This window comes from Coffea arabica, chromosome 6e (genome assembly GCF_036785885.1).
Source record: "Coffea arabica cultivar ET-39 chromosome 6e, Coffea Arabica ET-39 HiFi, whole genome shotgun sequence".
NCBI classification, from domain to species: Eukaryota; Viridiplantae; Streptophyta; class Magnoliopsida; order Gentianales; family Rubiaceae; genus Coffea; species Coffea arabica.
Window position 1 is genome coordinate 31,237,531 of NC_092321.1, and position 13,603 is coordinate 31,251,133.

Below are 13,603 nucleotides of genomic sequence, written 5' to 3' on the forward strand. Positions count from 1 at the left end.
CTCCCCTTTGGCCGGCTGCTCTAGTGAGGAAGAGAGAGAGAGTTGATTCAATTTTAGCTTCCAAGAGAAGCTTCATTTGTGTGGTGTAAAATGGAGCAAAAGTCAACTCTCAATAGTGCGCGTAGGGTGCATTTGGGCTCGATTTCTCTCGCATTTGTTTCACTAGTGCACTAAACCTCTAATGCACTTATATTCATGTAAATATTATTCACTCTTATTCGTCCTAAAATAAGGGTCTAAAGTCCCTCAATTAAAATCGCGCGTGTGAAAACGCGTACCACCAATTTAAGCGCGATAACGTGAAACCTCCAAGAAATCCTTATAACGATAATACTAATAACTATCACTTGAGTATTTAATCGCTAAATATCTAATTTAGGTTCATTGTATAAGTCTTTAATATTCCAAGCCTATTGTACTCTCAATCGGGTAAAATTTCCAAGCACTATTCACTGTTCTCACTAAACGCGCTCCCAAAAATTAATTTTTGGAACAAGTCACTTTAAAAATATAATGAAACTATATTTCCACGTAATTAGGTTCAATAGGTCTAGAAAATAATACTCGAAATAAATGAACAAGTAAATAATTAAATAAGCTCAAAATAGGGTTTTAATAGGAGTTTTACGAGTCCTCACATGAGTCGAGTATTAACTCCTCAAATCTCCAATAAATTTGTATCCATGCGTCTTTTGGAAAACTATCCACGCGTGAGTAGTATATGCTCATTCAGAACTTATTCACCTTTAATTCTCGATTAACTTTTCTTAATCTGCTATTGTCCGTTCTTAATTTCCCCAGGATAATCATACTCTCGAATATAATATCACCTTGAAACACTCGTGTTCATTATTTCTCACCTAAACAATCCTCCGAAAATTGAAGTTGTTAACGGGACGTTTTAAAAGTATAATGAAGACATTATTCCATACGAATGGATTTAAAATGGTCGTAATAAATTATTTGGGGAAAACAAGTGGATAAATACTTAATTAAACCATTAATATTCGATAAAAATAAGAAATTTTTCGGGTCCTCACACAACGACTATGAACAAAAGCGCTAATTGGGAAGCAACCCAATGTTTGAAGTCATTTCTTTTGTTTTAGTGTGCTTTCATGTTTATTAGATGTATTAAGTTGTGTTTGTTTTGTTTCTTTTGTAGGTTTCAAAAGTTAAGGCAAAGTCACATTTTGAAGGTTGGCGAGGAACAAGAAAAATGAAGAATTCAACCCCTCATTTTGTATTTTAGATTCGTTATTTTTAGATATTTTTGATTCGTTATGAAAGGTTAGATTGCATGTTTAGATCATTTGAAACTTGTTTGAGACTTTACACTTCATGAAAAATTGATCAAATTCATATTTCTGCAGAAGTTAGAATCGAATGGAATAGTGAAAAAGTGCAATTTTCTGCAATTTAATTGCAAAAACGCAAAGATCTGCGAGATGATCTACGAGACTACCTCGTGGATCCATGCTTCCTCACGGATCCTAAAGGGTTCTTCCTTAAAAAAAATTCAACTTTTTGTTCCTCCTTTCTTCTTTTCCTTTCTTGACTACATACTCCAAGTTTGTGGCTTTTGAATCATTTGAATGTTAACTAGTTAGTTTGCCATTTTTACATTATAGATTTCCATTACTAATGGTTTTCAAATGAAACTTTTGCAAACTTTGACTTCCACTTATGAAGGGAATGGTTGCAATTCAAGAAAGATGAAGTTATAGAAGATTGCAAGCAAGAGGTCCATTCACTATAGAGGGAGTATTTCTTCTACTCTTGCTACTCCTTTTCACATATTGAGGATAATGTGCACTTTAAGTGTAGGGGGGAGATTTATTACTTTCTTAATTGTGGTACTTTGATAGAAAAATTGTTACAAATGGTTAAAATTTTTCAAAATTTTGTCAATTTTCAAAGAAGTTTCATAACTATTAGTAGTCAAATTTTCCCTTTGAAGTGAAATTGATGTGTCTTGAGAATTTCATTTCTTATATGACTTAGAAATAGCTATTATATGATAAGAATTTTTGCTATAAAGGAAGTATATCTTGTAAAATGGATGTAATTACATCTTGAATTTTGCATGTTTGATAAGTTTCCTATCTTGATTGAATTTCACAATTTGAGTGATGAATATGGTCAATAATTGCATCACTTTTTCTATGATCATTCTATATGAAGGAAGTTGCTAAAAAAAGAGAAAAAGTGAGAAAAAGAAAAATAAAGAAATAAATGTCTACTCCAATGATTCTTGAATCTTAGTAATCGGGACTCTTCATCTACAAATGTCGAATTTCACGTAAAACAGTTCTTGAATTATGAGTATGCAAAGTGACTCTAGTTAGTGATAAAGTTGAATAACCGGAGGTCTTCATCTACCAATGTCGATCTTCGCATCAAAAACATCTTCACTGCTTGAAACAACTATTTGTGGTGTATTGAATAAATCTCTCTTTTGAATAATAAAGATGATCATGAAAATTGTAAACCTTGACTTGACCATATGAATTGCTTAAAAGTGAAATTGAGTTGAGCGGAGTAAATGAGTTGAACAAGTCTTAATTCTTGATATAATTATCTCTCCTTTACTTGGTATGATGTGTATTTATGGTAAAATAAATGGTTATATAATGGTGGTTTACTTTGTTATTAAGAAAATGAATTTGAAAGATCCATGAGCACAAAGGGATGTATTTGAACTATAATGATGGTTTGTAATTCTTAATTGCTTGAGGACAACCAATAGCTCAAGTGTGGGGGAGTTTGATTAGTCTTTATTTTATCTATTTTTAGTTAGGATTTAAGTTAAGTTTTTGGTGTGTTTTGAGTGAAAATGGAAGATTTGAATTTCTTTATAAGTTACTTTTCATACAAGTAGTGGTTTTTAACCAAAACATGCAAAAGTTTGGGTTAATATGCAAATTTGTGTTGTTTTGAAGGCTCTAGTAACATATGAGGAGATTCAAAGCAAAAAGACTTTGATAGTTTTGACACATCATGGTATTTTGGCTATTTCTTGAGTTTCAAGTATTGGATTGAGGTGATTCTTTATTCATTTTGAAGCAAATGCATAGTTCTAAAATTCATATGCAAACATCAAAATCTAGTTCATTGAGCTTCCTAGTCGAAAAACCAAAATACAGTGGAGCAAATTTTCTGTCAAAAGTTGAAACAGAGCATTTACCAGGCAGGGGTATTTTGGTCATTCATTAGCTTACACAAATCCAAATGAGATGATTTTTGATGCATTAGAAAGCTAATTCAAAGAGCTACAACTTTCATGTTTTGTACAAGAGCTAATTCAAATCCATCATAAAAAATATTACAGTTGAAATTGGACAAAAAACAGAGCAAAGTTGATTTTTAACCTGAAAGTGCAAAACTGAAGAGAAAGAAGAATCACAAGGTCATCCACAAGGCACTGCCTCGGGGATCCACCTCATAGATCTCTGAATCACAGTTGTAAGCTGTAGAGCAACTTGCATTTTGTTCACACTAACCTTTTGACCAATTCCTTTGCAAGGAAAACGGTTGGAACCAGCTAAAATTGAGTTGAAGAAATAGAAAACAATTTTGTCCCTATCTTATGAAAACAACTTCTCATCCAAAACATCTATAAATGCCCCTTGAATCTCATTCATTTGAGCAATAAAATTTTAGAAGAGAAACACCTTATAAGATAGAGTAGATGTAGTGATAGAAGTAGTTTTAATTCTACTTTCATATTGTAAGGTTCAAAGTTAGTCTAAAAGTTTTGAGAGAAAAGTGAAAACATTCTTGTATCAAGCTTATTTGAGAGATCAACTTGTGAAGGAATTCAAGGATTCAAGTTTCAAGACATTGAATAAAAATTCTTCTTCCTAAACTTTGTCTCTTGTTCTTATTAGCCATGCCTTGTTATAAGTTTGTTTCATGCTTAGATGTTCTTAACATGATGTCTATCTAAGCTTTTTCATGTCCTAGAGTGAAGATGAATTTGTTATAGTTTTAATTTGAAATAGTTAGGGGATGATTATGTTTTTCATGATTTGTTAGTTTGAGAACTTGTGCTTATATTTTATAGTTGTTTGGCTACCAACTATGAATAATTTTTTTGTATAGCAATGAAAGTTGTCTTCTAAGAAATCTAAGTTCTGTGAATTGCTGGACATTACTTGTGACTTGATTATGGTGAGGCGAATGTGTCTTTATTCGCGCTCGACCTCCATGAACTTGAGTTAATCGATCCTGCATCCAGATTTGCATGTTTATGTGCATGGTTGTAGACTAGCTACATTTCTCTTGTAGTGGTTGAACTGTAGACTGACTGCATTTCTCTTGTAGCGGTTGAATAGTGGACCGGCTACATCCCTCTTATAGCGGTTGAATTGTAGACCAACTACATTTCTCTTGTAGTGGTTGGACTGGGCCTTGAACCTTATCCGAGACGTCGCATAAGGGGAATCTAGGGTTACTCATGCATATGCGTGAATGTAAGTCAGTAAGGGCTGAATTGACTACTCGTTGGACCTCTTGCTTTAGACCAGCCTCAAAGCGCTCGGGTAAGTTGGGAAATCTTGGGTAAAGGACAAAGTTCTTAACCTATTTATTCCTGACTGGAATTCATCACCTGAATACTGATATTACTGAATACGGAGCGTTAAGTGACAACTAACATCTCCAATCATTACTGTATGAGAGTTGAATAACAGCCAACGACTCCATTCCTGATTACTGAATACTTGGGGTTATAAGCCAGATCCTGAATTACTGAATATTTGGGATTATAAGTCCAACCTAGGGTTAGTTGGTCGAATCGAACCAGCAAGGGCTTGGTCGAGGAGATCGATGAATCTCGGGTACTTCTTGGGTGTTCAGGCCTTGTAAGCGGTATGTTTGGTGGATGGAAATTGGTATAAAGTGGAGATCTATGGACGTTATACTTTCGTGGTTGACGAGAGTCAACAGACCTTGATCAAGCTACAATGGAACTTGCTCCTGAGAGCAACCTATATCCTTTACCATGAATATGTTCTTTACTGTACACTTTTGTATGATCTATTTCGCTACTTGCTTAACTAGATACTGGGTCATGATCTGTTTGAGTGTGACTTGTTCTTGATATCCGGTGTATGGTATCTAGCCTATTGTTTTACCTGCTTGGTTACTTGGAACCTCACTGGGCTTTTAGGTCATTCCGTTCAATTTGTTTTCCTTACAGGGATGAGAACATGAGAGGTTGAATTGAGAAAGGTCTCGATTTCTTCTAAGTTGTTAGTTGCTTGAGCAAGTACTTCATAGATGTGTAGCCGACTTGTTTTGGTTTGATTTTTGCAAGTTTGACTCTTTGGCTGTATTATAGATTATGTGGACATTGGAGGTCCACGAGTGTATCAATATTGAAGGTTGTAATTGATACCGCTTGTATTATTGAGATTATTATTTGTAAATTTTCATGATACGTGACTAAGTCCTGGCGAGAGTTAGGCAGGCGGTCTGCCAAACCCTTGGGTACCCTAGGAGGATGGTGGGGGTGTTACAGATTCACTAACTTATTATTAGCACTTCCAATCACACACTTCCTCTTACTTAATACTCGCTCTTATCCACCAAATTTAGTACACACACCTCACCAAGTGATCACACTACCAAAATGCGCAAAAACTCTAATTTGCTCTAACTATAAAAGTAAAAGCAAAACTCTCGATTCTATTTTATATTACAACTATTGAGGGAATAAAATTAGTAATAAAAGGAATTATAAATTAACTTATTCAAAATAACAGGGAATTATAACAAAATATAAACAAATTTTCAAGTCGTTACACTCTCTCCTCCTTAAGAGAATTTCGACCTCGAAATTCATATATTTATTCGTAAATAGCTCAGGGTATTTTTCTTGCATGTCCGTCTCTAGCTCTCAAGTATCACCATTAGCCAAAATTTTAGCCAGACAATGGAAAATATGAATCGTACCTTCTACCACTTTAGATGTGTTAGGCACTTGCTAATGGTCTAAGGCATACACTCTAGCAGCTCCATGCCTCTTTTGAAAAATAGACGATATAGGTATAAGCAAAATAAAGTAGCTATAAAGCTCGATAAAAGCATTTTCAAATCATAAAATGAAAACAATAGAACACATTGAAAATAAAACACTCTCCTTATATACATATCATAACTGTAGACACCAAATTTTTGGTGTAATTTCTTTTACTTTTTATTCTCATTTGTCGTGGTTGCTTTTAGTTTTTTTAGTTTCTAGTTTCTATTTTAATTTTTAAGTTTTAACGTAGAAAAATCATGGAAAAAGAGAAAAAAAGGAAAATTGTTCACAAAAATACGTTCAAATTTAATTTTTTGGCATTTTGGTTTATTTTTGTTAATTTATTTTGAAAAAAAAAAAAAGAAAAGAAAAAAAAATGATGAGAAATGATGAAAAATGAAAGAAAAGATCGAAAATGGTAATTTTGTTATTTTTAGTTTGTTTATTTCGATGTGTTTGTAATTAAAATTGTGGTTTTTATTATTATTTAGTTTTACTATTATTTTTGTTAAATAATTAAAAGAAACAAAAAAAAACAAAGAAACAAAAAAAAAAAAAAAAAAAAAGAATAAAAAAATCACAATTCCATTTCTGCCGGATGATCTTCTCCTCTTAAAGACTCCACCTCTCTCAACTGCGAACCATTCCCTATCCACTATCACACCTAAAAAACAACAACAACACTTCACTTCCATTTTCCTGCCTTGGTATCATCGACGAGAGTGAGAAAGAGGGAGCCGGAGCTTCTTGATTCTTTTCTTTCGGTCCGTAAACTAGAGAGGGAAGAGAGAGACTTGCGATTTAGCCTGTCTTCCATCCGTGAGCTGGAGAAGAGCTTGAGACCAGATTTCCCTCATCCAGCCGCAAGCCAGAGCAAGGGAGAGAGGGAGAGAGCTAGCGGTCTGCATTTTTCTGGACTGCCGAGGGGAGGAAAATAATTTCTGCTGCTAATCGTGTGTGTGTACTCCAAGCTGAGGTAATTTCTGGAATTAAATTGACTAGTTAAGGGTAGGAGGTGTTGACTATGGGCTTGCATGTGGTGGTTGTGTGGTTAGATGTTAGATTAAGTCACAGAAAAATCTGATGTTGAAGGAACTGTGGTTGCCGAGAGCTTAAGCTGGAAATTTGCAACTTTATTTGACCAACTTATGATAATCTGAGTTAGTTATGTGCTTAGCTAGCTGGAAACTAAATGATTATGCTATACGCGAGGGTAATCAGTTCGGATTAAACAAGAAAAGAAAATGAAACAGAAAACTGGTTGCATGCATGTCAACCGAGAGAATTGGATGAAATTCTGGTTAGATGTTTTTTTTTATGACATCCGAAATTGGTTTTGGATTAAATCTGATGGGTAGCTGTTTGTTTGATCATGCATGTAGCTGAATACGGGTTGCATGTTGGTTTTAAGCGTGACTAATAATTTGTGGCTGAAGGGAATTTTGATATATAAAAAAAATGTGAGTTGGACCTAAAGTGAGGAACCGAGAGCTTGCATGTTGTTTTGCAGCTTGTGATTCTAGTATAACAGAAATTTATGTTGGTAAGGCATAAAAATCGTTAGCTTTATGTGTCAAGTGAAGGTTAGTTGCAGCAATTATTTCTACGTTTTGAGTTCCTTCCTATGTCTTTGCTTGTTCGATTGTCAAAATTTTGTTTGTTTAGTTCTAAGTTCGGATGTTATATCAAGAAAACTTGGTTAAGGTATGTGATTGGATCTGAATTTGGTGTTGGAAGTTGGAACAAAATTGCAGCAACAAGATTGGAGCTGTTTGTTTTATTGCCGCAATGATCATTTGATTGGTTACTAAGGTTCCTGTTATGTGCAAGTTTCAGTTTTGTTTGTTAATTGGTGTATCCTGAGTATGTTTGCCACGGGCCTTTTCTCTTGCATCTTTGCTGCAGTTTTTCATAACTAGTTGTCCTTTTGAATGTGCTAAAAATGTTACGGTTCCTCCTTGTTTCACAGTTTGAACTTTGATGAATCTGGTTTCATCATTGTCTCATGGCCAAATAGGAGGAAAGTTGCAGGTGCATGCCTTTTGGTTTGTGTTTTAAATTCAGTATTCAACCTCATTAGAATGATTAGATTTGGCGTTTAAATTACTTGGCTTCTAACGAAGTGGATAACGCTGATTTTTCTGTGCTTGGTCAAGAAACCAAGGAAATTGCAGCAGTTTTATATCCAGTGCTGCACGCTTTCTCTACCTGAATTTTGTGCTTCAAATCCTAAAGTTTTGTGTTGCAAAGTGAGATGATTAGGTGGTTGTCTTGTTGCTTTAGTTCATATTGAATTTGAGTGTGTTTAGGAGCTGTGGAAAGCTTTGCGGATAAGAATTGCCGAAAAACTTTGCTGCACTTTCCTTTTCTCTGTCGATCAAAAATCAGATTTGTCATCTTAATCCTGCAAACAAAATTTCATGTTTTGATTTGGGTCAATAATTTCTGGTTTGGTGAACTTGTTTGTATGATGAAATGGATGTATTTGCTGCTAAAAATTGCTGAAGTTTTGGAAACAAAAGGGCAGCAGCATGCGTTGGTTCTTGATTTGCAGAAGCTTGTTTTGTAGCTTTGAATGAAAACCTGCATGAAACTTTTCCAACAAGTGCATTATTTAGACATGTTCAGCCATGTTTTGATTGGAATTTGTTTCAAAGCCGTGGCATAAATTTGGTTTGCTGAGATTACGTGAAGTTGCAGCAGCTTTCTTTCTTCAAATGTTTGCATATGTTCCCGATTTCTGCACTCTTTTCCCTCTGAACCTTATGCTGAATGTAGGAGTTTAAGGTTAAAGCTGAGAAAAACATTTGATGATCTTGCTTCTTTGATCTAAGTTTTAGTTTGTTAAGCCATTAGCTGAGTCGGTTTGGCAAACAATGGGTTTTGTGCATTTTTCTGGTATGAAACATGCCTGGTTTGGAGATGCAAGAGTTGCGGCAGAAATTGCAGAAGAGCTTCTACGTTGTTTGCATGAGTCGGCATGAATAACTTCAAAAATTGCACTTTGATCCCCTAAGTTCCCCTTTGCTGCACTATGACCCAATTATGCTTTAATTTCTTGCAATTGAGTCCTAAAGTATTTGCAATCTGAACCATGACTTGACTTTTTCATCATTCTTGAACCTTTAAAGTTCTTAAATGTTCTAATTGGGCTCACATGATTGATTAATGTTTGCAATTGGATCCCTTTTACATGATAATTCGCTTCGGTATGTTTTTACGTGAATTGTGGACAAATTTCAATGGATAATTCCCAATGTCATGAAAGCTTAATAATCTTGGAAGAATTCATAGTCTTGGTTTCATTTGATTCAGTTTTTCTTAGATAATTTTGTTATTTAATCATAATAAATAATTTCTGTGATAGTTTTTCTCTTTTTGTGATTTTTGCATTTGATTGTGATGGATTCCATCGTAAGCATTTCAATTTAGCACTCCACTTTAGATTCTTGAGACCTTTTATTTAAGACCGAGTTTTGCTTGCACGTGCATGATCTATTCCATAGTTAATTTTCGTTTCATGCTTAATTTCCACTTTTGTGTTTAATGGTTGTTTCATGTGATTATTTGATAATTAAAGTGGTACCTTGACCTTTTTATTATTTTGGAGGGTAATTTAATAATTTCACTTCATTAGAGCATCGACTCAAGGGAGGTACATTCTATCCCTTATTTGCACTTCATTTGACCCTACGTGCTCCTACGTGTTATGTGAATATGCATGTCTATTTCGTTTTCCTTGCTTTTCCTTAATTCCTTGCATTTATTTCATTTATTTTTACTTTTATTTAAGTTGTTCTTTATGGGGTATGTGTACACCTCTTGGCTTGTAATAGATAGGGCGTAGCAAGTAATTTGGTCCATTTTCTCTTTCCCCTTTGTTTTAGCTAGCAAATGTAATAGTTAGGGCTTTAATCGTCTTATTTGTCTTGCATGCTTAGTTGCTATGTGTTAATTTGCTTTGTTAGGTCCTTGCATCTAGTCGAGCATGCTAAGTGTTATGTGCTATATGTTTATGAGTGTTTTGGCATGTCTACTCGCTTTTCATAACCTGAATGAGTGTGATGGATGAATGTACGTCACCACACTAGTCCAACGCTAGTTGTGGTTCATCTTTTTCACTAATCTAATGATAGTAGGATGTCATAGAAAGGACTAGTCCAATGCTAGACCCAATAGGTTTTTTTTTTTTTTTTTTTTTTTTTTTCCTTTTTCATTAAGTGCATGATCACCACATATCACGCATTTTTCTTTAGTTTATCATTTGGCATGTTCCTCAAACCCCTTCCCCTTCACATTAGGACTTGCATCTCATGCTAGTTAGGGTTCATTTGCGTGAAAACCCCCTTGGGTAAGGGAAACGAGCGAGTGTGGCTTCGAAATAGCCTTAGCACGCTAGTTTTTCCTTCTAATCAAAGGGAAAATTAAAATCACAAAAACTAGAGGTCATTCCCGCACCCGACCTGATGCATTCCTCTAAGTTCATGCATTTTCATATCATTTTCTCACTATTTTCCTCACTAATTATATATTTTAAATCCACATGTCATATTCACACACTTATTCACTTTCTTTACTTTTCACTTCACACATTGCACCTATTTTACTTATATATTTACTATTTTCATTCACTTGCACACGAGCATTTATATTTCATTCATTTGCACACAAACACTTTCAAATTGCACACATGCACTTTTTTCTACACTTTGCACACTTACACTCTCATTTGAGTCCTCATTTGCATCATTCATGATTTTCTATGAGGACTTTCCTTATTGGCCGTCACGACTCGTGTGAATGGGACCAAAAGCCTCATAAGAAACATTTCTTAGACTTAGGATTGCATTTCTCATTCATTAGTCAAATCCAATTTGCAATACATACTTTGGGTAGAAAATATAGGAAAATAAGGGTTAAATCACGCAACTAGCCTTGGTTAGGTCGAAGGGGTGCCTTGGATTTTTATCCTTGCCTTCCCCTTCGTCAAATGTGACTCCCGAACCTTTTTCTTTGTTTTACGTGGACTAGGAGTCGTTTAAAAAGGGTTTTCTTACTTTTTTCTTTAAAAAATTCATTTTTTGGGTGACTTGGTACACCCTAACTCTATACCAAGTGGCGACTCCATTTTTCATATAAAAACCCTTTTTGAATTATTTTTCTTGGGTCAAATCGTCGCATTTTCAAAAGTCCCATTTAGACCCATTTTTGTTTTTATCAACAAAATTCATTTTTCCCAAATCAATAAAATTCAACAAAAAAACAATTATTTTATTTTTTCCAAAAAAAAGTGGGGCGCGACAATAACAAATCACATACCCTATGGGACATTAACCCCAGGTATTGCTCAAGCACTACACTTAATCAAAACTCAAAAAAGTACAACCAGGTATGTACACTTTAATAATAAGGGTCCCAAATCTCACTAATATCTTCAATATATCCAAAGTTCAGACTATTTGCATCCCCCGTGCCTTGGTTTTCGCCATCCAGACTTATCCCAATATTACTCGGGATATCGATTTATCATAAAGGTATCACTCTTTGGTACTCGGGTACAAGAATCCGAAAATATGATAATTCACCCCTCGAGCTATCCAGTCCCAAGAAGAAATCAACCACATTTGAGATTCCTACCCGACATACATATCTAATTTTCCCCAAGTATCGAGATAACGATTTTATGCCTACCGCATTCATGATTCACAACTTACGCTCAAGAAGAGCATCTAATCCTTTACACTTTTCACGTAATTGGGACCATAACACCACTTGGTCCAGGTCACCCCACGCAGAGATCACGCGAAATGGATCTGATACCACCTATGACGACCCCACAACCCCCTACAGTGTACCCCAGGGTTTAGCGAACCACCTGCCCAGGAAAATTGTCTTAAATTGTTTTCTTTTTCTTTATCATACCTTGCCTCAATAGCCCTATCATATTGAGTCACAAATTTACTCATAGGTATGCTAGAATTCAGATAGTCTTTGAAAAACTTATTCATACTTTCACTTCTTTGGGTAGTTGACATACCTAGACAAAACAATAGCAATTATACAAAAGTAAATAATTATATAATTAAAAATTTTAATTATCACTATCCTAAGATTTAAAGTTTTAGTGAAATGTTATTTTTTTAACCAAAGAAAAAATAAGGTACATTCCTACGTAAAAACTAGCACGCACAAAAGCAAGAACCCGTCTTTCACGAATTGAATATACCATGTGTTATTTTGCAACTTGTACTTCTCAATTAACTCAGTCCAAGCCATTTCAAACTCTTCTAGAGTGAAAGTATCATGAATGCATTTTGAGAAATGATACTTGAAATCACTGTTTTGGTGATAAATATGACTAAGTGTCACTCGAAATTTTTTCTCAATATACCACATACAAAAATGATGTGTACTATGCGGTAAAACTCTAGCAACAGCATTTGTTATCACAGTGTCTTGGTCTGTAACGATAGTTTTAAGAGGGCACCCAAACATTGCTTCTAACCAAGTTTGCAACAACCAAACAAATGATTCTTCGGTTTCATCCCAAAGTAGAGCACCCCAAACAAAATTGACTAGTAATGATGATTAACTCCAGTTAATGGAACAAAAGGCATCTTATATTTATTTGTCTGGTATGTCGGGTCAAATGTAACCACGTCACCAAAGTGTTTATATGATGACTTAGCATCAGCCCAAAATAAATTAGCAAGGCGACCCTCTATATCTACTTGAATGCATAAAAGAAGCTAGGATTCTCAGACTGTCGCTTCTGAAATATTGCAACATTAACTGTGCATCTCCTTTTTTCTAGTTCCTTTTGCCTCTTTGTGCTCAAATAGTTACAAACATCTTGATCAGTGAAATTCAAGTTTCCAATTCCCCCAACTTGAGTAGCCAAAACTGAGACAATTTTGCTTGGGCGAACACTAGATTGATCTAGCATATCAATCAAATCCTTTTGGGCCTTACTTTTTTTTTCTTTTTGAACGTAAGAATTTTTTACTATAAGGAAAGGCAAGTTCATGATTATGTTCTAAAACAAGTCTAGCAATAATCCACTTACCCTCTGCCTTTTGGGATACATACACCAATGCTTTACATCCTTATCTTGTTTTATCCCGTGGCATATCAGTTTGAGAATCCTTTTTGGAGTGAAATCCTTCTTTGGAACAAATGAATTCTTGTCCAATTATCAATTTATCGCTCCTTGACTTCGTGATACGATTCCTTCGCACACTAAAACCTTTATTATGTGCATAGTCAGAGTAACACTTAAAGGCATCACCCAATGATTCAAATTCCATTCCAACATATAAATTCACCTCTTTTACATGTTCAATCTGTTCCTTAGTAGAATCTTCAAGCATAGATCCATGCGCAGCGTCAGGTCAAATTGATCTTGTTCCATAGGACATTCACTACCAAGTTCACATTCCACATTTTGATTGGTTTGTTCGTCTTTGTCTCTTTCATGAGAAAAATCTATCATTTCAATCGAATCTGCATTTTAGAATTGTCCAAATAAGATCAAATAAAAATGAAGCCAACATAATCAAAATATATAGATGCCAA

At 34.8% G+C, this 13,603-nt stretch overlaps 1 pseudogene; it reads right to left on the reverse strand.

Moving 5' to 3' along the window:
- Nucleotides 1–13,398, reverse strand: part of LOC140009854 (protein FAR1-RELATED SEQUENCE 5-like) — an 85,502-nt pseudogene extending 72,104 nt beyond the window's left edge.
- Between the last annotated feature and the right edge of the window lie 205 nt (nt 13,399–13,603).